Consider the following 26553-nt stretch of genomic DNA (forward strand, 5'->3'; position numbering starts at 1 on the left):
GTGAAATGCAGAGATTAACCTTTCTCCTTCATCTCTCCCATGTCCTGCTCTGTGTCTGAGCTCCTTGCAAAGTCCAGCTGAAATGGTATGATCCTTTGTATTTCTAGCTGCTCCAGATTGGCTTGATCGATTAAATACTGGGGTTTTCTGCCATGGCATGGAGGCAGGACAGAGAAAAATGCAAGAGCTAAAGGTATAATCTGTTGTAGTTTTGGAAAAACTGCTGGTGGAGTAAGAGCTGCAAACAAAGAAAACCTAAAACATTTCCTTCAGCTTTGGATGTCAGGATAGTGAGGGAACCTGAGGGTGTGGCTCTCGTCAGAAAAGGTAAATCCAATTACATAACAGCAAAATTTGCTTGGGTGTGTTTTTTGTTTGTTTGGTTGGTTGGCTTTGGTATGCATGCCTAGGTCTCTCAGGTGAACCATATGAACCTTAAAGAATCTCAGATACTTCTCAGTTTCTACAGCCCTCAGGACCCCCTGTGCCCCTGCACTGCAGTGCCAAATACATATTCTTCTTCACCCACTTGGTCCTCTCCAATGCTGCAGTTTGGAAGTAATGGCTCCTGGCAAAGGAGTTAATCTGATTCATCTGCACTTAATTCTCTATGAGAAGGAATCTGAGAATGGCCTTTGTGTCTACATCTGAGAGAGGCAATATATTATATTATATATGGAAAGCCCTTATTCATGCCTATGTAAATCAGGAATAATTATCTTTAAATTGGGTGGCATTGAGATGACTATCAAGTCTTGAGAATTCCCAATTTTCAGAATATTTTATGCTGCGGTCTAGGTAGGGCCAAAAAAACACAGCAAGGCTTAGGTAGTTAGAGAAATGCTTTCCTAATAATTCCCACCAAAAAGTTCTGTTAAAAAAGCAGTTAAGGTTGCTTCAGGGCAAAACACACCCACACAAGAAATGACAGGTTAGGGGAACCTTCCCTGCATAAGCTATCCTGCACACCTCATGTTAACCACTCCCAGTGACAGACTCCAAACCCCAACAAGAAGTTCCCCTTGTTCTGCAGGATACAGAAACAAACTAAACACCTCCTACATGCTTCAGTGCAAAACCCTCTGGCTTTTGTAATACTAACGTTAGCGGCTGCTGCAAGTGGAGAGTCTATGGTGATTATAGGGGGAAAATGGAGATTAAGTGTCCCCTGAGCATAGGCTCTGTTGGTACTGCTGGTCTCAGGGACCTTCTGTGACTTCATCAGACTCAGTTTTTTCTGTGGTTGGCCACTCCACTTAGTAGACCCCTTCCACAATGCAGAGCTGAAGAGCCATCTGTTGCTTTTTATTAGCCTGGATAATGAGCTATTTGATATACTTACACCAGAATAAATCTTTTTCCCTTGCTGAAAAAATAACTACATCTGCTCCAGGTATTTGTATGCAGCTTCTTCTAAATGATTTATTCCCAGTTGGGCCAGAAAAGGTTTTACATGAAAGCTGTTTTGTCACACAACACTGTGGGGGGGAAGGATAGTGATACAAAGCTGTAATTATAATTAAAGTTTTATTTTTTAAGCAGGATTTTATGATTGGCATAGCACACAATTGTGTAACCAGAATAGAACAGGATGCTTACAGTTAGAATCAGCATATCGCAATTTTCTAGGTAGCTTAGCACAAAATTTGTATCACAGGTTGGCTTAGAGTTCCTAATCACCTGGATGCTCTGCAGAATGGGTCAAATCTTAATACTTGGCTTGTGGTGTCAAAATAATAATAATAATAATAATAATAATAATAATAATAATAAACATGTGGAAAAGTATTAATCAGTCACTCAAATTGGGAGGCAGATGATGGTGGAAATATCCCTGACCACAGGGAGATCATGGGTCCAGCAGCAACTATGGTCCAAGTCCCACTTTGGTCTCTTGACTGCTTGATTTTATAGACAGTGCTCTGTGTTCTACCACAGCTCCCAGTTTTGTGATGGTGTCATCACAACCTGGATGCCTAGGACCTTCAAGACTGGTAAGGAAGGAAGAAGTGAGCACAGTGCCCAGGAACCTTGAGGCTGATAGGGAAGGGGGAGAAGAATTCTGTCTGGTGCTTGGGACCTTCCAGACCTGATGAGGAAGGGAAAGGAGACTGATACATGACCGGTTTGGTCACAGAGAATGGCCATTTGACTTTTGAACTGGCATTAGTTAAAGTAGCCATATTTTGAGGGGTCAAGAACAGAGGGTGCCAGTTACAGACTTGTATTGAAGAAGCCTTTGCTTCAGAGTGTGTTGGTGGTCTTCCATCAGTAGAAGAAGCTTCCTACACAGCTTTTTACCTTCCCACACCTAGTGGCTACTTTCACCCAAGTTTATTCTGCTCCAGTGGGTCACAGTGACCAGTACTGACAGGTTTCACCTGGTTGTTTAAATGCTAACACAGACTTAATTCTGCATTTATACCCAGGTGCTCTGGAACAATGTTTTGACATCATACTAATAGGCTTTGTGTGCTGCCCCGGTGCCACAGGGGGCTTGTGAGTCTTCTCATCCTCTGCAGAAAGACAAATATGTCTTGGTCCAAGCAGAGAAACCAGAGTTTTTACGCTTGGTCTCAGGAGAAGGTTTTGATACAGCTGCATCAAAATAAAGAATTAAAGATGAGTAGAGAAAGTACATTTGTGTTACAGACCTATGTCCTTTAAAAATTATCTGGAGAAGAGGTAGTAGTCTAACAATGTCATTTTGTGTCATGACTGATGATGACCTTGAACACACTGAGGACTGAAAACCTCCTCACAGAAATTTTCATACATATGCCTAAGCTGTGACTTGGTCACAGGCTGTTACTTCAGCAGGTATCTCCAAAATTCAGGCCCTGCTCTTCCTGAGTGCTGTGCTGTATGATCACTCTGACCTGGAAAACTGAAATCATATTAAAACTGTACTCATTACAGACTGGACATTTTATAGTTCTGTCACAGTGTGAAGGCCCCAGAGTGCAAATTAATCAAAGTTTTATATGCATTTCTATTTTAAAAAGTCACTTCTAAAAAGTCAGCAGGAAGTTTTTATTTTCTGTCCTCCAGGAAAATCCACCTATTCCAATAAATCCCAGAGAATCAATAACTGTTAGGAAACTGTTATAACTGAAACTTTTGAAAAGTCCTAATGACTTTTAAATGCCTCTATTAATGGTTTCTAAGTTTATTACAGGCTGTGTAAGGATAATGAACAAAATAGGGTAAGCTTGGAGCACATATCTTTTGAGGATACCTATGCATATCTCTATGCATATCTCTACTCACTGGTCCAAGAATATGATACCAAAATACTTCCTTTGTTCCCATCACAAGAATACATTCCATGTGGAAGTCATCAGTATCAATGCTAAGCTTCCCTTTAAGCCCTTTTGAGCCACTCTTATTAAATATACATTACACATACACCTGTATAAGTTGAAGATTTGGAAGAACACATTTATTCCCCAGAAATCAAAGTTCTTTCAATGCAGATGCCTGCGGGGGGACAGTGATCATAAAGCAGCCAGAAAGCCAAAGGAATGCTGAGATTTCAGAGCCTGCATGATTACCCACAGCTGTACAAACAGTACAGTGGAGAAAACAGACTGACCTTGGCCATGTTTTGAGAGTGCCTGATAACCAGGTCCTTCAACAAGCGCTATTTCAACATGAAGAGGAAAGAAGAGACTGTGACCCTGAGGAACAGGAGGAAGCTCAATAATGACTAAAGCAGCAACATGGCAAGTCAGCAGCTTGAACATCTTCAGAGGACTGGTCTGGGACAAAACTGGTTGGTGATGACAGACATCTGCCTTATGTACCTGGCAGCATGAGAAGTGGATTAAACCACATACATGACAGCAATATCTCAAGTACAAGTAGACAGCACACTTCAAAACATGAATTACTGTGCTTTGACCATCCCAGAAATATCCATGGCAGAGAAATTTTAGTCTGTTTGCAAGAATTTTGAAATAGAATTTAAAAAGCAGAGAGTGTTTCAGTGTATTTCTAAATCCACAGGGTCATGGCTATCTTTTTCCAGCTTATTAGTGCCTATATTCTACTGTACAGAGAGAACATTGAAGGGGGCCATACAAGCAAATACTAGCAAATAACTCACTGACCTCCCTTTCACCTTTGCAAACAGGTATTTTCTTTGCTGTTTCTTCACATGTCTGGGGAACACACCCTCCAACACTTGCAAAAACAAACACTATCACTGGGCTGGCCATCAGCATCCCCTCTAACTCTTATCTTGGGCTGTGTCCCTCTAGGATTGTTAAATTACACACTTAACCTCAAGGAATCTCTCTCCCCTCCCTGTGGTGGACAAAACACAGTGGATCATGTAACTCATAAAGGCACTTGGCATGTAAATGACAGAGGCTTGATTCAGGATCAAAGCTAAAAACTAACTTCTTCCAGAATATCCCACACCTCAGAGCAGGCTGTAGGGATGATCCTCAGAATGGTTGTACAAAACAGCTTGAGGTTTGAAGGAAATCTTAGCTTTGTTCAGCTGGAAAACGGAACATTACACAATACTTGTTTTTCTCACCTTTTGAATTCTGCCCTTGCAATGTGTAAATCCTTAAGCATCCCTGTGTTCGCTGCCATCTAGCATCTTGGTAGGCAGGGAAAAAAAACCCACTAAAACTCAAAACACAACAAGGGCAGTGAGAAGATGGAAGATCAGAAGGTGAAGGTCACTATTCTGTCACTTCGTGGAGAACTCCTCTCCTAGCACAGGCAGTATCAAAGTGTTTCCCTGTTAAGGCTTCATCTATAGCTGCTGCCAGCTTGGCAGAGAAAGCAACTCTCCGATGAAAACAAATTCCTGTGTTCCCATGACATTGAGTTGCTCCTGCAACACTGCAGCTGTCAAAAAACTTGAGTGACTCCAAGGAGAAACTGCATTTACCCTGGCTGTTTTGCTCTCCCTTTTCAAACACTAATTTTATATTCTACAGTCAGCCAAACAACTCTTTACAAATTTTACAACCCATTCTCCCAAGAGCCTGAAGGCACGAAGCATTCACACAGTGCACAACCTGAGAATTAAAGCATAAAATGCGCGAAAACACACAAAGCCTGTATGGACAGTCCTGAATAAGGTCAGTGAATCTGCCTACACCTTCATGAGCAAGCGCTCACCTGACTTTTAAGACTTAAAACCAGACCATGTTAAAAGCTGATGAAAGCACAAGGAGGTATAGCATATTTAGATCTGCCACACAAAAATCCTGCATCTGATTTACAAGAAAGTGATATGGAGCATGTCCTCACCAGATTATCCACCAGCTGCATGTCAAGAGCTTTAGAGCAAATTTAGAGAAGGAATAACTACAAATTGTAATGAGTAGCTGAGAAACAGGATAAGATGCAAGATGGTTCTTTTAAAACTACATCATGCCAAACTAAGCAATTACATTTCTTAGATGTGATTAACTCAATCCCTCTTTAGGCAGAGGTAACATGGACTGTCTCAGCTATTGGACTTTAGCAAAGCATTTGATTCAGTGCTACAACTTTGGTGGTTAAAAGGCAATCTGGAGAAGATGGAGATTAGTCAACAAACTGTAAAACAGTGAGGAACTGCCTTAAGGGAAGGAGACAAGTTGCATTGCAAAGGTAGTTGCATTGCAAAGGGGCTGTGCTGGGATGAGGGGGTTCCACAAGTACCAGTCTTAGGACTTTCAATATTTTTACTGAGAATTTAGATATTAAAAAAAAAAAAAAAAAAAAAAAAAAAACAACCACACAAAACCAAAAACAAAAACCAACTCAACAGGGGTGTTGTGAAACATGACTGATATGTGATGAAATCTGTCAACAGCAGACAGCTGGAGGGTGTTGCTGGTATGCAAAAATTTATGGATATCACAGGCAGAAATCTCTCAGAGATTAAATTATATCAATGGAGTCAAAGGGTGTAATAAATATCAAACAGAAAAGCAGTAGAAATTATTCTAATAGCATTGTGGAAAATACATTAGATAAACTTCATCTGGAATACTGTATACCATTCCAGTTAGTTCTATTTTCAGAAAGCACTCAAACTGGAACAGGTGCTGTGAAGACATATCCAGGAACCTTACAGGGAATAGACAGCCTTTTCTGTAAGACATTGGAAGAACTTCAGCAAAGCAAAGGATGAGAGAGCTTATGATTTCTCACCATAAACACTGTGGAGGCACAGGAGGGAAAAAGTCAAACTGTTCAACTGGAAGGACAGTCTGACTCAAAAATATTTGACTACAAGCTGGTCATCAACAGACCAAGCCTTGAAATGAGAGGAAAGTTCCTAGTTACCAGAGACATGACCAAAAAGGCTACCCACAGAGGAAGACAGCCCCAAAGGTTGCTGCTTTTCAGTATGAGATCTCTTCAGTTTCTAAAGAACCTCTACCACATGGCTGCCTGCAGTGACCCAGGCCAGTGCTCCATGAAATCAATTCCCATCTCTGTTTCTGCTCCTGTCCTTGCAGCAATTGCTGGTGGTGTCCCAGGAAGGTGTCCCTCAACTCTGGTCTTACACAAGCAGGCGTCTCTCTGGTTGCACAGACTTGAGCGGTAAATCTTTGAACCTCTGTCTCCCAGCCCTCAGGGAAGGTCACTCCCTTTTCTCACAGTGCAAAATACAAAATCCTCTTCTATTTCTCCGGCTGCCAGTTTTCCAGAGGCATTCTTCATTTTGATCTTAGGCAGCAGTTAAACAGTTCATTTCTCCAGCCCAGGTGCTTCCTCCAGCACAGCGACAGGAAACGAGCAGGCTCTGAGGCAGGCAGGTTGCTGAGCCCCTGCGCAGCTTTTCTGTCCCTACCACTGCGCTGCTCTCTGCCCCTGCCCCAGCACTGCAGCCCTGCTCTTGCCTGTGGCAGCACAAGCATCTATGGGGACCTGCCTGAGCCAGCACCTGCTCTGTCCAAAACACACACACTGCTGCAGTAGAAAGAGAGGGGCACACAGGCTCCTGTGGAGAGGAGAAGGGGAGGCACACAACTACTGTTGATTATCCATGTTATGGCTACACATCCATAGGGCCTTTCCCCATAGGGCGAAAGAAAAGTGTATTTTTAAAGATTTAATGTTATCTTTTCCGGACCTAACTACTTTAAAACCAGCATATTGACTATGGTGGACAGTCAGGTGTTAAAGAATGATGCAGAAGTGCTCTTTCGTATTTTTGAACTGCAAAACCTCCTTCGTGGAAGAAGGGGCAGAGGAGAGTGAGGGTCAGGCAATAGGCCTGTAAGCTCTGTCAATTGTACCAATTCATCTGGAGCACCTTAGAGCCCCCCAAAGCCATTGATCATCTCTTAGGGACTGGCTTTCTATGTGATCATAGCAATGCACACTTTTACCACCACTGCTTTGACATGCAACTGCATCTGCCCCTCCTTCCCAACCTTGAGGCTGACCACGAGGAAAATGCCCTTTGTCACTTTGTCATTGCTGGCCATGCCAGGTTTACTAATAAAAAAAGGTGAGTACCTTTTTTATTCAGCATTGTACTGGCCTTGCAAGAACTGGAACTTTTTCAAATACTGCTTGAAGCCACCCTGCCTCTGCTCTCCCTCCTTGCTGTCAGAGGCTTTCTGTGGCCAGATGAAGGAGTGGGTACCTGCAGGGTGTCCTCTGCACCCCAGGAAAGCAGGATCTGCTGGGAAGGTTAAAGCTGACTTTTCCTTTGCACAAGTTGGCATCAAGAAGGTGCACAGAACTTGTGCCCATAGCTGCAGCTCATGTGAATCTCAGCTGTACTGGAACCCAGAAGTCCCCTGGGTTTTGAGAAGGGGATCTTGCCAGTTTTCACAGAAAAGCATTCACAGGGAACACACTGTGAGCAAGCTTGTGGAAGGCAGGGAATACGGGACAGGGCTGTTTTAAATTTCTGCTACCACAGTACAATCCTGGCCTGGGCCCAAGCCTCCTCAAAACTGCCCAATATCTATTCTACTGGTGGTAGCATTCAGAGGTAAACGTGTTCCTATGCACATGGGACATACAAATATCACAATAAATAGTCCAGAAGTCTATCTTTAGAGCAGAGCTCCTGCACATAAACAGAAAAGTAGCTATTTTTCCCACTCCTTTATATGTCGGCCCTGATGTCTCAGTCTGACTGACCTTTCATTAGTGTGAAACCTCTGAGGGCTATTTTCATCCTAGTGCAAATCAGCAGAGCTTCGGGGTTGGCATCACACGAGGTTCTTACCTCATGGGGACTGTCCCAGCACAACCTTCCTCCAGAACACACCTCTGTGCAGGAGATAACAGGATCTGCTGTACATGCTGACTACTGCTGTCTGTGGCTGTCCCCCTGCCGACAGAGGAATCCTGAGCCAGTAATTTAGAATTTCCCTCTTCCCTTTCTTAAGAGTTGCCCCAAACAAGTACCAGTATCTTCCCCTCAGGCAGTGTTTCTGCCACCCTGCTCCCTCACTGCAGCCACTGAGGAGGTGAGCAATGCAGTTGTCTGTGGTCTTCTGTGGTCAAGAGAGAGGGAGGTGCCTGCAGAAAGCAATTTATCCTTCCTAAGATCTTAACCATGTCTCTCTCTGGGGAAGTGTCCAAGACAACTTCACTCCTGACATTGGTGCTTCATTTAGACACCTAAAATGAGGTGTGGACAAATCCACACCCCTCTACTTCTTGCATGATGTTTCACAAGCAGAAGTGTTGTAATTCTCCTGCTTGCTGCTCTCAGCTGCTAATGCTAGATAGGATGTTAGATATAGTACATCCACCCACGTTCTGGCAGAGCTCTTTCCCCCAAGTGACAAAAATGATAATTTTCATCTTGCTTCACTAGATATTCAGCATTGCATAGTGCAAAGGATGCATATTTTCATATTTGGCTGTGATCAATAACACAGCTCCTATCTCTGGTAACAACAGCCCACAACACTGAGGGTTGGATCCTGCGTGGTGATTGTCAAAACGGCTATGTTTTGTAATCAATAGCCCAAGAGTCTTTCTCAGAAAGATTTGCATTGCATGATCAACAGCAGCAGTAGTCCAAGCCAAGCTAATGAAAGACAGTTAATCCCAAAGAGCCAAGTTCCTGGAATGTGCCCTGCTCTGGGAGGGCATCACTCAGCTACGTGCATACAGCTGGGTATGTCTGGCGTAGCTGAAGCTGCTAGCTAGCCAGAAGTCGGGGCTCGATTGGTGCTTTGGGGTTTTTTGCCTTTTTATCTTTTATTTTTTTAAGAAAGAAAATCATCCACACTTGTTCCACAGGAAAAGAACAAGTAATCTACCCACATGGAATATATGCAGTTGTCCTTGTTTCCTCCTTGCTTGCTTTCACCTTCTGCTAGTGTAATTTGAGTTACAAGATTTTTCCAGACACCAAATTAGGATAAACTGTAGTTTGTGTGCAACAGATGAAGGGGAATAACCGGCAGGCTTTAAACAAATCAGGAATATGTGCACAGGGCAGACACTGAAATGCGTAAACTTTGCACTGTTTTACAAAAACAGCCAAAAGCAGAGCCACACAGGTAGAGTCCTACAGCTGTAGGGTGTCTGTGCTTCACTTCCCACTCTCCCCTTCTCCTCGAGGCAGCTATGCTGAGCTGTGGCAGCTGAGCTAAACCTAAACCACTTGAAGTTTTCAACCTGACATGTTAAAGCAATCTCCCCTTACCCAAGCAGGGGCGTGAAAAGAAGCCCAAGGCATGATTCTTCAGGAAGGTAAAACACCCCAAGTGACACATCCCCTGGTGCCTGAGGAGGGACATTTGCGCATATGAATGGCCAGGACACCCCAGGACATAGTGGTTTGCAGCTGCTTTGCCCAGATGCACATGCCTACACCCTGCCCAGTGCAGTGAGGGACACGGTCTGAGTCACATTCAGTGCAAAGTCAGGCCTGAGCCGACCACATGTGAACACCTGCCAGAAGCCAGCCTGTGAAACAGGCTTTCCTCACCATTGATCCTATGGAGCTACACACACCCTGGCAATGAAGCACCATCTTTAAAAAGCATCCCAAGCATAAGAGGAAACAGCAATGACAATCAAAGCTAGAACCACAGGAAATTGCATAGGTAGGCCATATCACCTATGGTGTCTGAGCATCACTTGGCTACATGCAAAACTGCTGACTGACAAGTGCAAAGGCCTGAACTCAGTAAGTTTTAAGATGAGGTCCAGTCACTGACTATCTGCACTTTCCTAGGCCGTTGCAATATAAAATGAAACAGGTCTATGTTGATTGTAAGTGAAGGTACCACAACATGTCAAGCCCTTGTGTGGTGCTTGGTAGAGCAGACCCAGGGAACATTGCCAGTTCAGGGCACCTGGTCGGGTCTGACTGGCCAAAGCCATTTCTCTTGGCTCCCCACCTGAACTGGCAAAGTTGACTTTTGCCACTCCAAGGATAAAAGGCCAGGACTGGGACTGGTTCTTACCACTCAAGAGAACATAGACATGGTCAAGCTGTTACAGGGAGCTGACAGAAGATCTTGGAGAATTGGGTATGCTGTCATAACACCATCACAGGAGGCAGAAATAGCAGAGGTGGGAGCAAGGCTGTACTTTCTATCCTCCCATTCCAGCTTCCCAAGCTCTGTTCTATCTAAAATACCTAGGAAAGCTGCTGCCATTCCAGCTGCTTACTTTGCCACCAATGACTACCAACTTGTAAGCATTCAAGGCCCAGAAACAGCTTCATTTCTCCTGGTGGAGGGAAAATGGTGCTTTTATTTATCTTTCAGGCTTAGAAAAGCCATAACAGAGCAGAGCAGATAGGAGAGCCCAGACAAAGCACAGGCTGTGTATGGGGCCAGGCACCCAAGTCAACCATTCACAGGTAACCTGGCATACCCAGCACAAGGCACCTTGTGCTGGGTGGAAACTAAAATGTGGGGCTGGGAAATCGTGTAGCTGAGAGGGGTTTACATGGCTGTGCCCTACGTGCTGCAAGCTCCCCCTGCTTACGTGCTGGGAGGGACAGGGTTCCTCCTGCCTGGCAGAGAGCTGCCTCAGCCCCGGGCTGCGTGCTGCCCCGCTTGCACCTTGGCCCCACTTGGATTCACACACACCACACAATGCCTTCACACGGATATATTTATCAAGCTAAAAAAAGTTCTGGTTAGCTGTTGTCTTGGCTGTGAGGCTGAGTTGCGCTATCTAGGAGGGAAAAAGAGGCCACCTGAAGCTGTAAAAATCTCACAAGCCTGCAAAATAAGGAGGGCAGCATGCTGCTGGGAGGTTGGATATTTACTGAAGTGGAAGAATTCCAATACAGAAATTATTCTTTTTCACTGCACGGTCCCTCCCCCCACCATAAAAAATTTTTCCTTTTTTCATGTTTCCTGGAATATGTGATTGTACTAGAAGAGCATTTTATGCTCCTGTTATGAAAGGGAATCCAGTGGGACAAAGTCATTCTTGGAATAACTTTCAGTGAAATCAAGAGCTACAACTGGACTGACTTCAGTGTAACAAGTCCTCGGGATATTGGTGGCTGCTGCAGTCATGTTTTTGTAGGCAGTCTGGATCTACAAGTTTTCCTAGTATAATAATTGCAGTAAGAACTGTGAGGTTTTGTAACCAAACTCGTTTATGCTGGCAAAATCCCTTCTTTGGATGATAGAGAGGTGACTTACACCATTTAATTCCTTCCAGTTTTTCCTTGGAATTGCTGTTCTCTTATGAAATGTCTTTCTGCTGTCTGCACAATAAGTGTGAATGATTATTTCTGCATTGTTGTAACAGTACCCTTTTCTAGCACAGACAAGCTAAAATGTCTAAACTATTTTATTTTGTATACTGCAAATATTAGGATATGGTTGGGAAAGAAAGAAACGACTATCTTAAAACAAAATATATAAATGCCCTATAATATCCTGCAAAGTAAATTCTGTGGACAATAAGAGAACAGAATTCACCAAAATAATCTAGAGTATTTTCTTTCATTATTTTTATCACACTTGGGATCTTTATTTCCTAAGCAATCTGTATGAACATCTGCATGAACTTATAGCTTGTATATATCTATTTTAATTTCTAAGATCCAAGTTAATCTTGTTTGCAGCACACAAAGAACTTGAGCAGGATCTGATATCACTTTATGTCATTCCCACTTAGAAGTGCAGTAGCCCTGCAGTATCACTGCCTGGCCAGCCCAAAGGGCAGTGGGACATCTGCAGATTTGCCATTGCCGGTTTGACTGCAGATGCTCTAAGGAACTTCTGGGAAGCAGATATTCCCCGGGGCATCTCCTGGAAGTGAAAGGGAGTATGATAAAGAGAAAAAAGTTGCAGAGGTAAAAATATAAGTATGAGGAAATATGGGGCATCTCCTTGAAGGTGTGATTTCACCTTGTATTTTGTCCTGGCAAGAATGGAGATAGGTTCTAAGGGTTTTAAGATAGGTTTTAAGAACCTTAGAAGGTTCTTAAAGCAAAGATAAGCAGCTGTGTTTGATGGTTTAAAATCAATGAAACTCAGTCTGTGCTTTTAGAGAGAATATTTTCCTATGTATGGCACGCACCATAGGAAAACTCTGGATCAGTACCATAGTGTTCCTTAAAATAAGCCTCAGAGATAATTCACACATCCCAGCAGAGATGGGAGAGTTGTGGAAGGACAAAGTGTCTATGTGGGATCAAAAAGGGAAGAAGCAACCTCAGTCTGCAGATTGCTTCTGAGCGGCCCATTATGGGTTAGAATAATGAAAAACAGGCTCTTTGTCCTAAAGCCTCCCCTTGACAACCTGTTTCTTGAGGCAACGTGGAGCTCACAGCAATTAGGCTGAGGGTGGGAGGAATTTGCTCTGGAGGTGGCAGGGCTATTCTGGCACCCTGTAGCTGACTTTCCCCAGAGTTCCTCCCTCTCCTGCCCATCACAGGAGTAATGCATATCCTTGATGCGACAGCAACGGGGCCTTGGGACACCAGGAAATCTGGTGCTGGAAACAAACAGCCATTGCCAGTGATTCAATGGCCTGCAGCTCATTTGCAGTGAGGCCCAAGGTGTGTGCTCCTTCTGCGGCAACCTGGGGCACAGCAAAGTCGCTCCACCCGCTGTGCAAGTGCAAAGAAGCCCATCTGCACGTAGAGAGAGAAATACCATCAGCCACAATATAAATGGACTTGTATAAGTCGGGTGGAATTCTTCTCTTACTGAGGTAAGGAGGTTAGTGGAAAGGGGTGACAAAACAGCAAGCAAAGAAAACTTTTGTATCAGCCCTGTGGATATGTATGCAGCTGCAGGGTCAATGAGTGTGTATCTCACAAGCAGAGAAAGGACGTTGCAGCAATCAAGATATCAGAGAAGGAGAATCTGGCACAGTTGGGGCTACCAGGCTGGCAAAAAAAAAAAAAAAAAAAAAAAAAAAAAAAAAAAAAAAAAAAAAAAAAGACTGTATCTTGTAGACATTACCCAAAAATAGTCTGCAAGACTAAAAATAGCATGGATATACCAACGTTTAAAAAAATGATCAGAAATGAAGCCCATAAAGATTGCAAGTCATATGAGATGCAGAACTTACAAAGCTTATAAAAGAAAGTGATGAAAATTAAATTATACTAATTCACACTACCCAGTTTCAATCTCCAGTCACCAGAGCCAAAACAAGCAGACAGCTTTATTTATTGTTTTTTCTTTTTCTTCTGGGATGTACAAACTCAAGGTGCTGTATGCCAGACCTCCCATGCTTCTCATATACAGACCATGTTTCCTGCTTGCACAGGCCTCTTTTCTGCCAGCACCTCAAGCATGTGCTTTGGTGGCTACCTCAAAAAGTGTCTGGAGGACTGAAAAGGCGAGAAGCAAGAAAATGTCTGTGTCAAAGCCTGAGGAACAAGCTTTGTGAATCTCACTCTGCAGGTCAGACACCTGTCTCAGGTTTGCAGGGTTTTGCAAAGTATTTCATGCACCACCTTCTCTTACCTCTGGGTTAGGATGCCCACCAAATGAAGGTGTCCTGGTCTTGAACAGACAGCAGCAGATCTGACTCTGAATAGGGACCAGCAGCTCACACAGGCAGCTGCTTAGCAATTCTTGGCACCACAAGGGGTGCTTGGGGGCATTTTAGACTTTAGTTAAAGACCCAGGACCCTTAGTTAAGCATATCTCCTGCTAAGATACTCTAATCTTTCATCTGATTTAACCCTCCATCCCTGCTCAGGGGTATTAAGGGTTTAGATCAGCATTTGCAACAGGACCCAGATAGATGAAGAGCTTAAGGTGAATGGACAAACTAAGCAGAGGGGCTGCAGCAGAGGCTGATCCTTGTCCTATCTGGGGAACAGCACAGAGCCCTGCCATTCGTGCTGTGTGCTGCTGTAAGCACTGGACATGAGCAGTCCCGGCATGAGCACACCAGGCTCAGTCCCAGGGGAGACAAGGGCAGCCACGGGAGCGGCAGGCAGGCTGCTGGGGCAGCTGCAGCACCCCCTGGGGCAGCATGGGGAAAGGAAGGGAGGGAACAGCTCTACTCAAAGCCCTGCTTGTGCAGTCATAGCCTGTCTGCAACCACAGCCTGTAAGCAGCCATATGGACCCAGCCAGGCTGGAGACTCAAGTCTTCTTCCAGCTGTTGTTGAAGTGTCAGTACCCCAGTCTAATCCCACCCTCTCGTTACCATCCTCCTTCTAACCACTCCTAGCCTCCCAAGTTTGTCAGCAAAACTGTATATGCTTCCCCTGGTCCTCTGGAGTCAAAGTGAGCAAGACCTGCCTGAATCTAGTTCAATGCCAGTAAATAGGTCAAGGAAAGCTTGGCTAGGTGTGTGTGTTTCTGAGGGCTGGGTGAGTGGTAATCTATTCAGCCGACAGACCTGGACTTTACAGACTGACTTAGGCACCTCTGTGCTGAATTGCCCCATGCACCCAGGAGCTGACTTTGGCTTGTGTTCAGTGCACGCTACACCAAGAGGATGAGTCTGGTCAGAGGAACTCCAGATGTGCCCAACACTTTTTCATCCCTACAGGCTCTTGACTGCCTCTTCCTCCCATGGGCAGTCAAGAAGGTTCCATTGAGGCCCAGCTGGGGTCAAGCAGAGCCACAACCACCCTGCACACACTGCCAGGGGCACAGTCCCTCCGTCCTGGAACAGCAGGGTGTGAAAGCAGGGGGTGTGCATGGTCCTGCCCATGTAGGGTGCATTCCCTCTGTCTCAGCACACAAGAGCCTGATGCCGCTGAGCTGCCTTCTCCTGACAGCAGTTTGCGTGCCACGAGTTGCTTGCAGCTGGTTTTGGTGATGCTTTTAACGCTCAGATCTTGAGTACTGGGGCCCAGCAATGCATTTCTCCTATGTGTAGTACATGTCCTGTGGTGTAGATGGGTTTGGGGTTGAGCTTATGAGAGCACAGAATTTGCAAGTTCTCACCTCATCCTTCCTTCTAAAGCACTTTCAAATCAAGATGCCACAAACCAACCACTTTCTTGCAAGTGCCTGTACTACTGTTTTATGTAATTCAGAACTGCAAGATCACTTTCACCGGATACCTTAGCAGGCATTAGTGTGAGATTCTCTAACAAGGGATCCAAGGAGACCTGCTGTTGACTTCTCTGTACAAGCAAGAACCTTACTCTCTAAAAAAGATAATTACGAAGAGGGTTGTTTGTGCCCATTCTTGTTTTTGGGGACTCTCCTTTTTACTTTGCCACCATGACTCATAAAACTCATTAAGCCAGAGTATGCCTAGTAGAGCATTTAATTACACAGCAGTTGCAGGGTAGTGACGGAATCTATGTTTAACTGGCTGAGAGCATGATGGCTTTATCTACAAAGCTGTTTAGATGTCAGTATAGCCAGTGCCAGTCATAATGCTGGGCAAGCCATACCAGGCACCAAACCAGCAAGGAGGAAGGTAAAATTTGTGCCAGGAGTAGGCTCAAGACACTAGTGATTTGCATAAACAGTCTGAAAACCTGCCTGTCATCACCATGTCTGGGGCAATGTGTGGAAACATTATCTGGGTAAATCAACAGCCTCGCACTGCACAGTGACCTAGATAGGAAACACGATGCAAGAAGGGAGAAGGTGAGACTGCGCACTGTTGTAACACAAAGATCAGGTTATTTGCTGCTGCTTTTATTCTAACTATGAGTTTAATAGCCAATAAACCACTTGAAAACAAGTTCTAGCCACTCCCTTCTTTCTCTGACACTCTCAGAGCAACATAGCACACAGCCAGACCAATTCATGAACAATATATTTCAGTACTTAGCAAAATGTTAAAATATTCTTAAAACCACTGTAGACATCTCAGTCGTGGGTGCACGACTTCAAGAGCATAGCCTCAGAGTGTCTGAGAAGCTGCTCAGAGGGATAACCCCAAGACTGGAGTGACTACTTCTCTCTTGTATGTGTGAACAGCTTGTTTACATGAGGAAACTCTTTCCATTGTGGCCTTTGAGGTTGCAGTAGACGATTCAGTTGCAGGCTAGGATATGCGAGGAGGACTTTACTCACTGGAATAAAAAAAAAAGGGAAGTTTTTGGAAGCTAATGCATGACACTGTTAGAAATGCCCTCCCATTTGTACATTTTGTCCTGGTAACTTAGAAGCCAAACATGACCAAGTGATTTGTCATCAGTTCTGGTTTTATAAGGTTTTTCTCCTTGTAATTTACCTTACAATTAGCATGTTGTATCATACATTCTAGCCCATCTAAGCTGGTCTTAAAATTCTACCATAAAACCTCAGCACACTGAAAGAAGTAAGCACTGTTCTGCTACAGAAAACACATCTCCCTCACCTTTAAAGAGATTAATAAATTGTAAGCATTTTTAGAGAAATTGTAGCTGGATGATACTTTTAGAAAGGCAGAAGAATGATAGCCTTGTAGGGGGCTCAATTTTCCTACATTATTTCCATAATGTTTTTACATCAACAAAATAAAGATTTCTCTTAGCTCTGAAACTCTGCTGGCAGGAAGAAAAACATTCAAAGATTGCATATCAAAGGTCTTTGAAATCAAACAATAACTTATCTATAGACCAGTGTTCAATATGCAGTCTGTAAGCAGGAAAATAGCTTGCTTTAATTTTTTCATTCTTCTGTAGACAGAATATTGTCTTAATTAACCTTGTTCACTCCAAATTACTGAGTTTAGCCAAAATTAAGCCTCTTTTTTATAGTTTTAGATTTTTTTCCCTGAGAACTAATAAAACAAGTAATGGAATATGCATCTTTCAAATGTATAGTATGCAAGACTGACATTGCCATGAGGCTGAGCTATCAGAAGTAAGAGTGAAATTTTCCTTTTTCAATCCCATTTTAAAGTTATTTCTTTTGAAAATAACACATGAAACTCTATCCACACAATCCCCCCCCCCCACCGTATTTAAATTGTAGCTAAATCTTGAAAAATAGACTGTAGCTAAATTTTGGAAGAGAGTGCTTTTTAATCTGCCATCACAATCAAGGAGACCTGCATTAATGAAAAGAGAGAGTGGTAGGTCAGAATCTTCTAGCTTGTGTAACAGTCGCCTGGTTTCCTTCTATATTCACCTATTTTTTAAAAACAAAATTCCAACAGTTTTGCTCTGGAGACTTAGGCCAGAGTTATGTTTGTGATTACTCTGTCACACATTATCACAGTCATGACACTCCATCAGAAAAATTGAACAATTTCTACATGATAAACTACAGAATTTATTACAGCAGGTATTTACTGGTCCAAATGAAACCATTTCTCCACTTGTGGTGGGGAGGGAAACACACCCCTCAGGAGTGTTTCTTGACTGATTTAGGCAGGTATCTTTTTTTGTCATTTGCAGCGGACAGTCAATGCTGCATTTTCCACACTTCTGGCAGTAGTTTCTGTATAGCATCTAAGGGAATTTCTCCCTCCACACGCATTTTTGGAAGAGCCTTACATCTTAATTATTCTCCTCTCAACCTGTACTCACACCTCATCTCACAGTGAAGGAGATCCTTGTTCCCCCTCCTGGTCCCACCACACTGCTCCACAACTCTGCTTCCTCTGCCTCCATCGGAGCTCAGCACTCCCCCACACGACACTGCTAAACCTCCTCAGGGATGAAGCCCTCCTCTATTTATAGAGCACTAAGGCCAGATGAAAGTTTCCAGAGAGTTTTCTGGAAGAGCTCACATCTAGCTGCTCTGAAGGCACCTTGCTTTAGAGCTTTGCCTGGCATCTAACAATCACTAAACCTTTGCAGTAAAGTATGTAGTGCACCAAGCATGTGTTTGATGTTATACACTGGCATTTATGAACTTCTGAAAACTTTTCTTCCTGACATGCTTGGGGTGTATTCTCTACCATGAACCCATATTCTCAATTGATTTTTGTCTAGGTCTGTGATTCAGTGCTATCTTAAGATAACAGAGAGGAAAAACTGTTTTTAGCTTTGTGCTGTGTTTTTTCCGTAAAAGATTGAGGGCTGATATTTTAAAATCAAAAATAAGGTTCCATTAACAAATGCACTGCTGCGTGTTGCTCCACAAAGACATGATTCTGCGTTTCTTTTACTCAAGTCACAAGTTAAATACAGAATATCCTTTAAAACAGTGGATAAATGGCTGTAGCTAAAATAAGGTAGGAGTCAGGCTGGGTTCACAGGGTGGGCATATCCACAAATACAGTCTGTGTGCATATATGAGCTAGCCATGTTCAGCCTCTGAAACTGATAAGTTGCTGTTTATTTAAAATAAAATAAAAAAAAAAAAAAAAAAAGAAAGCAAGCCCTTGACTACTTTTGCCCACAGCACATGGCTTTTATTGGAGGTTGTGTTTGCACAAAGGGAGGAGTGTTGCCTCCCACACAAATTTCAAGAACCATTTGAACAATTTGGTAAATAGGTGAGGACAGAGTCTTCGTCTATTGTCTGCCTATCCCCTCCAGTCAGAAGTCAATCACACAGTGAGGAAGCTCTAATCTAAAGGAGAAATCCTTTTTAGGAATCTGCTTTTTAATGGAAACTCCTGAACATGGTCAAACATTACCAACAATCTGCGGTACACACATACACCTCGATACAAACAAATGAACAAAGAACAAAACAACAACAAAAAAGAGAGAATAATTCCAGGAAGAAAATATAAGTCTAATGCAACAGGAAAGGAAGAAAAAAGTGAAATCCGCCTCCTGACAGGATATTATCATCTTGCCTTGCACTGCAAGTGGCTGAAGAAGAAGCAAGTTGCTTCTTGACCTGTTTTTTGCTTATGCATAAAAATAAAAGGCCATTTCTTCTAGTACAAATAAATGCCACCTTTTCGCTAAGTCACTAATTAGCTCACTGGATGAGCAAGGGAACAGGTTCAGGTAACTCTAACAGTAACAAACTGATGCAGAATGATAGCAAGACTCAATCACAACCCAGCATTAATTACAGCTCTGCAGCACTTACTATCACTCTGAACACAAAACAAGGATGTTAATAATAGAAATTCAGCTGTGCACTTGCACAAAATCCTTGTAAGCTTAATTTTCCAGGACTTAATATTTCACTACTACTTTGTAAAAGCTCTCCAAAATAAGATTCCAACATTATGTTTCAGTGGATTCGTGAACAGCATTGTTTCATCTCAAGGCCCACTGAAAGAGATAAAATGAACAGTGTCAGTTTAGATCATGCAGGAAGGATACAACCATTTTCATAATATGGGAATTCAAATTATTCTATATCCACTACTACTAGCATTCCTGGTTTAGTAAATATCTGTCCTTGGTATAAGTTGCTTGGGATGTGCTTTAAAACATGATGAAATACCTCACTCTGGTATTAGTCAAAGAGTATTTACACAGAAAGTTGTGCTTGTTAGCACAGGGAGAATAAGACGGCAGAGAACACCATCATAATATCAGTATTATCATAAATAGCCAAAACCTTTCAACTACTAAAACCTGAAAAGAAAAACAAAGAAACCAACAAAAACTTACAAAATCAGAGTCCCTGGCATGCTGTTTGCACCATCAACAGCCTGAAGTATCTCTCCTTGCATCGTTAGATAGCAGTATCAGTTGATGCTAGCCATTACCCTGTCTTAGTATAGAATCTCCTGCACTTTGGATCTGCTGATTCCCTCAATACAGTTTCCAAATTAAAAGCTTCTCTTCAGACAGAAGAGAGACTGTACAAAGGGGTTGAGTTACATAATGTGAAGTAAATAAGAGTGAAGTTACATGACATGACTGAGGCAGCTCACTATTCTGATTTGCGTGGTCCTGCTTTTCCCTCCCTAACTCCTGGCCCTGCTGGTCCACACCCTCTCTCACAGCACATCAAACCACTTGGTAAGCAGATCCAACTTGTCAATCCAACAGAAAATTACTCTCTCAAACTGACTCACCAAAGGGCCTGAAAAGAGTGATGCCAAGGAGAATGGCTCTGGAGGGAGCAGGACCACCCCTTCTGGTGGCAGCAACTCAACACCGTGTCTTAAATGAACCACAGCTTAAGAGAGCGCTGAAGAAGGGCACAAGAGCAGCCCTGAGAGCAAATAGAAGGGCATGGAGTAAAATCCTGTGTCTTTGAGAAGAATGGAAATGCGAGAACAGACATCACAAAGCCCTTGGGATAGCATAGACACTGAAGGGTGCAATGGTAGGAGAGCAACAGGACATTGGATGGTGTAATGCAGCAGAGGGGGGAATGGGAGTGCAGGCACTGCCCTGGCAGAATGAAGAATGGCTAGTGACAGAAAACACAACACTGAGTCCACACGGGTTGCGGTGACTCTGGGGCTCAGGCTCACAGTGCTTGTCTCTCTGTGTGTCTGTAGCCAGCCCTGGCAAAGATGAGCTCTTTGGGACAGATGTGCTACTCTTGATAATTTTAACAAAATATGAGCTATAATTTTGTATCCCCATTGTTCAAGAAAAGAGGGAGGACACCATTGTTCACTCTAAAAACAAACAAAAATGAAGCCTGCCTCCATTCTTCTCAAGAAACTGCCTCATCAAAATAACAACAAAAATCAAACTTCTGAGTGTTATTGAGGAATACCATCTAGTCAGTCTTATCAGCTCAAAACCTCACTCACTATTATCTTTTCCTTCCTCTCTTAAATTACTGAGACAGGTCTCTCCTGTCACAGCAGCCAATGTTTTAAGCTCACTGTTTTCTTGGAATCTCCCCTACTTGTACAATTGCCTCCGTAAGAAAAATAGTTTAGGGGTATCAGAAATTGTGCTAGTTATCTGGAGAAAGCAAAAAGAAACTGCATCTTCACCCAAAGATAAAATGTCCAGGTTTTTAACAAATTTGTCTTCATAGTTTCAAGGAACACTCCTTGAGCTCGTCTCTTGAGCTCTAGGTAACTGCTCCTAGGTAATCAGAAAAAATTACAAAAAAAAAAAAAAGAAAAGAAGAAAAGAAAAAAACCCCACAAAACCAACCAACCAAACAGGAAACTTTGTAATGCATTAAATAGCAGGATATATTGCAAAGCATGAGCTGAGGTATTCTCAAGCTTCCCAAACCAAGGGGCAGAGAGCAAACTGTCCTTGCCTACACCCCAGGGCATCCCTGTTCTCTTTTCCAAGTACAAGACCAGGCACTGGCAGAAGTAAGAACTACGTGCCTGGCAGCCGAAAGATGAGGAAAGAGAAAATATGATGTGCAATAAATCAGGTACACACAAAATAATCACGGTAGGTCACATCATCCTAACACTGCTCGGCATTGTTTCCACCTTAATGATCTTTCAGCATGTCACCATGCTGAATCATGATGACAGAGGGGCAGGAAGCACATATCAGATGCAGAATGAACAGGTCTTCTTGTGATTGCCACTACGAAATGCTGGGCTTTCTTTATGTTGGAGTCCTCTGTTCTCACTCTGGAAGACTTGTCTGCACCAAAATCAAGAAAAGGTTCTGGAGCAGTTCAGATAAATTTGACCTACATACAGATAAAACAGGAACCGTTTTTTTGTTTTTTTTTTTTCCCCAAAAAATGCGTTTATTGCTGTATCAATGCGTGAATTTCAAATGGGTTTAAAAAAATGTTCTTTAAAAGAAATTTTCTGTTCATAACTGGACTTTAAGCACGCTGAGGGCCTGCTGGCTTGCTTAAATTGGAGGCCAAAAATGTACATAATTGTCAATCTTCAGCAAGACAGGGAGTTCTTTTCTAACCAAAGCCAGAAATACTCCCTCTGGAGAAATCTCACAAACAATGTGAAAAAAGCTTTTGAACTTTCCATGGTATGAAGTTTAAAATGAGAACAAAACTGGAATGTGTTGGTCTTGACCATTTTCTAAGCTATGCTGCATTTCCATAGCTTTATAGATACAGACATCTGGAAGTAGAATTTTCAGCTCAGAAGAAAAAAAAAACCCCATTGTCTTGTATTTCACTGGCATAATTAATTTGCCTTAAACATGAATAAAATTATTACAGTAGACAAAAAAATTTAGTATGTATTAATCTCTCTGATCAATACTAACAATATTTTTGGTGTAATAAAAACAGGCTACATTCCCAGATATGAAAATGCATATAATTTCAGACAGATTCAGGGACAGCAAAATCACTTTTATTTAAACAGCCTGGAGGAATTTCATAATATTTAAGACAGTATTAAACACAAGTTTATGTAGAGTAATTGAGAATACTCCTTATAATTTAGTCAAATACTTATAAACTGAGATTATAATGAAAGATTTTTTTCTTTTAAACATTAGACCATTATGGTATTCAGTGATACACAACCAGCTTATTCTATTACTTTAATTTCAGCAAAACCTTTTAGGGAAACTCTACAATGGCATGAACAAGCAGTAAGCAGAATGAGAAATGCTACAGGGTACGGCAGATTGTTTTCAGGGCTCTGAGCCAAATTCTCTGTTCTCCCAAGTGCCCTTTGCCACTTCATACTGTGGAAAACACCAAGTTCTTGGCATATCAAAGCCTGGATCTTGAAAAGTTCTGAGACCTCTTCAGTTATGCTGCCCAAATGATTTGAGGGGACCCTGAATTTGGTCCTGTGCTCCTGTGTAATGGCTGGCACTAGTCCTGCCAGGCAATAACCCCACACCTTCCAGATCACCTCAGCTGGGTGACCCTTTCCTTGCTTTGCAGAAACAGGGGCCAGGGGAGGTATCTGGGAGATGAATAAACCATGCTAACCCTTTCAGTACCTCAGGAAAAGAGCATGCATTCAGCAAAGGAGCACTTGCATAGCCTTGTGGATGTACCCTGTACACTTTGTCCTGATTAGAAAGGAAGTGAGTTTAACAGAGAATCCAATTCAGACAAACAGTTCTCTCCTTTAATTTGGAAAATCTGCAAACCTGTTACAGTTCACTTGCTAGTATGAAAAGCAAGCTTGAAAAATGGCACTGTTGAGACCAGTGAATAATGGTCTAGGTGGAAAAGTAGCAGTCAGGCTGAAGAACATGGTGGAGTGGTCTGGGTGGAGGAGAGCAAAGGCCACATGCCCCCAAGTTGTGACTTTTAATGATGATGCTGTTGTGGAAATGCATCTGTCTCATGGATGCTGGACGCTACCACCCTCAGGAGCACATGTAGCTTCCAAGAGGCCTTCTGGCACCAATGAAAACCTTGGCCTGGAGTCCGAGCACTTTATTTCCCATTCACAGCAAAACTATCTCAACAGGAGATTACTTTTCATTTCAACTTTATTTCTAAACTGACTGTGCAACCTCCTATAATCTTGCTGCTCTGCATTCCCCTTCTCTCCTGGCTTCAAAGATTCTTTTTTGGTCGCTTATATAATCTCAGCACTGCAGTACGCAAGCTATCTAAAGCATGGTATAAATGCAGCCGTTATTGCTACTTAATAAAAACAGAAAAGTTATTCATTGACCAACCTCTTTTTCCCCCCTTTCTAATAAACATATCCGATCCATATCTAAGTGGTGATAAAAAACTATGACCTTGCACTAAGTTTATCCCCCAACATCCTCATCATGACTGGTATTTAAAGACTTTTCACTGCATTCTCTGCAAAGCAGTATGTCTCATCATTACCTAGTCATCAGTAAAGCTGTTTTCCAGCATTCACTGATACAGACAAGAAATTAGCTATCTTAGAAAGGCCACTTTAGGGACCAAGCGAAGAGTAATCAGCTAAAAAGAAGGAGAAGGAAGCCCCTTCCTCCTTTATTCTGGCAACCATCATATTGATCTACCATGTGTCGCTTTTTGTTGTGCTTTGTCCTTACACTGTCTTTTAAAGAACAAGCTCTTTGGCAGTGAATAGAGTCTTATGTGCTTGGAAAACATCTCCAGCATGTTGCAGACAATATTGTAATATAAACATAATGCACATTGTATTCCTGAATTTCCTTACCACCACTGCTCCTCAACACAGCTTTGTCACTTTAAAGTTAAGTTTTGTGCCACTGTGCAGTGCTGCAATAATAAGGCAAATGCTTCATACGCCCAGAGATGGATTTTGTTGAACTTGGTATTTCTGTTGACCATGCTGTGAAACAGTATGATGTCAAGACAACCTGAAGTAGCTTAGCACATCAGCAAATGTGAAAAACTAAGATGCAAACCTTTAATTGCATCCCAAAAGACATGTGGAAAAGAGGGGGAAAGAGCAGAAGACTTCTGAAGCCAAATTAGCCTATAAATTAATAACTATCATTAGATTTTAGCCAGGCACCATATTTGTGCCTTGGTCTTTTTCTTAGTTGTTTCATGGTTGGATGATTGAGTTTCAAGTCTGCAACTTTCATCTCCATTGTGTTTGCTGAAGGAGTACACAACAAATGCAAAAGATCTTTAACTCCTCAGTTTCTATCTAGCAGAATACCACTATTTATATTTCTCAAGTTTCTTTCTTCTCATTTAGCCCAGTTTAACAGTGCTGCAAGTCCAAGGAAATCAACTGAATTAATCTTAAAGCATGCTAGAGGAATGCCTAAGCTTAGTATTTTTGACATACCTCACATATCTATGGTTGAAGGAAAAACTCTCATTAAACCTACATTAAAAATCTGTCCACTTCATATTCTGGATTTAAAACTTGGTTTTAATCCACTTCCTTCTGCTCTTACCACAAAGAAATTACTAATCTGGAATTTTGTTTTTAGTTTCCATCTTTTCAAGTTCATCTGTCACCTTTTTTTTTTCCTTTGGTGGTTGTTGTTGTTTTTAATTCACCCTTGGGGCTCATTAGTCATGTTCACCTTGAATTTTTTTCCACTGGCCTTTTATGACCTTGTCCCCTCAGCACTCCTTTTGCCTTTCTAATATTCACCCTGGTTTTCCTTCTCATTTTTCATCTATGTACCACAAGGCACTTGTAGCCTTGGTACACTTTGTTTCTCTTACACCGCTCATATAGTACACTCAGTGTACTTGGACATTCCTCCAAGTCCTTTACTATGCCAAGCAATCTTAAATCCAGTTCTATATGAGAGATAAGAATTAAACAATTTTAATTGCATACATAAAGTCATCTTGCTATAATACAAGTATATTACAGTGTTAAACCTCACAAAAGCCAGTGAAAAGCAAAAGCATTAGTATTCCTCTTCTACAGAGGCAGAGAACAAATTACTTATCCAAAGTCACGTGAAGTCCTGTGGCAGCCTCTGGGTTACCAACTAGAGGATTCATTTCACCTTTCTACCTCAAGATCTGTATATTGGCTCATGTATTTTACACTTCTTGGGCTTTAGAATGGATTTGCTTAACTTACAGGCAGCGCAGACCAATGGTATGCATCGTGTCTCACCAGCCCAGCCCAGGGAGCAGATGCTGGCTGTCTGTTCACCAAATGGCTCTCTGAGAAGATGGGCGGGAGAACACTCAGCCCAGGAGGAATCACTGCTCTGCCTCACCACACGGCCCTGAAGCACCGACTACCGTGTTGGGCTGTACTACAGGAAACTGCAGAATACACTCCACTTTCCAAAACTATACCACAAGCAAGCAAAGCCACGGTTAATCGGATCAGTGGAAGCTTAAACATCACCTCAGAGGAGTACAGATCCCCATGTGGCTTCTGACAACCGACGTGACTGAGCTGAGACCTTTGTCCCTCCACCAGCACTGCTCTGCCAAACGAGCTTCCTTTTTCCTGTCAGGGACTTTGCCATGTTCATCACAGCACAGGCCTCAACTCCTGGCCTCGCCTTGTTTTGGCAACAACATCAACTGGCTCCTTCTTCCTGCTTTTTGCTTTTTCTTTTCTTAATCAGCCTAGCTCCGGCCTTCATTGCCACCCCGTTAGGCGGGACACAAGCCCCGTGTTATTTATGAAGGAGACAGCACATGTCTCTCCCGCTCTACCAGCTATCCGGCGGGAGTATTTTGGGGTCTACGGGAGTGACAAAACCTGGCCCTCCACTGCAGCCGGGTGCCGCCGCCGCCAGCCTGCCTGTCATTCAAGCCAGCGCCCGGTTCCCGCGTCACCCGCCGCTCCTCGGTGCCCTCGCCTCACCTGCGGCAGGCCCACACCCCGCAGGGGCGGCGGGGCAGCTCGCTACTGGAGTCACGGGCACCCGCAGATTAGCGACCTGCCCAGCGACGACGGGGCGGCACCGGCACCACAGACCAGTGACAACCCCGGCAATTTCCCCACTGCCCCTGCCGGGAAGGCCGCGCTCGTCGTATGGGGGGGAAGGACGCCGTGGCCCCGGGAG

General features: G+C 43.0%; 1 long non-coding RNA gene across 1 annotated transcript; it reads right to left on the reverse strand.

The window, feature by feature from the left end:
• Nucleotides 1-26519, reverse strand: LOC136359263 (uncharacterized). The gene is made up of 4 exons (XR_010743244.1): nucleotides 26352-26519; nucleotides 25608-25693; nucleotides 8207-8311; nucleotides 1-147 (listed from the first exon to the last, which is right to left on the reverse strand). It is a non-coding gene; the product is annotated as an uncharacterized lncRNA (long non-coding RNA).
• Between the last annotated feature and the right edge of the window lie 34 nt (nucleotides 26520-26553).

The sequence above is a fragment of the Sylvia atricapilla genome, chromosome 3, assembly GCF_009819655.1.
Source record: "Sylvia atricapilla isolate bSylAtr1 chromosome 3, bSylAtr1.pri, whole genome shotgun sequence".
Taxonomy (NCBI): Eukaryota; Metazoa; Chordata; class Aves; order Passeriformes; family Sylviidae; genus Sylvia; species Sylvia atricapilla.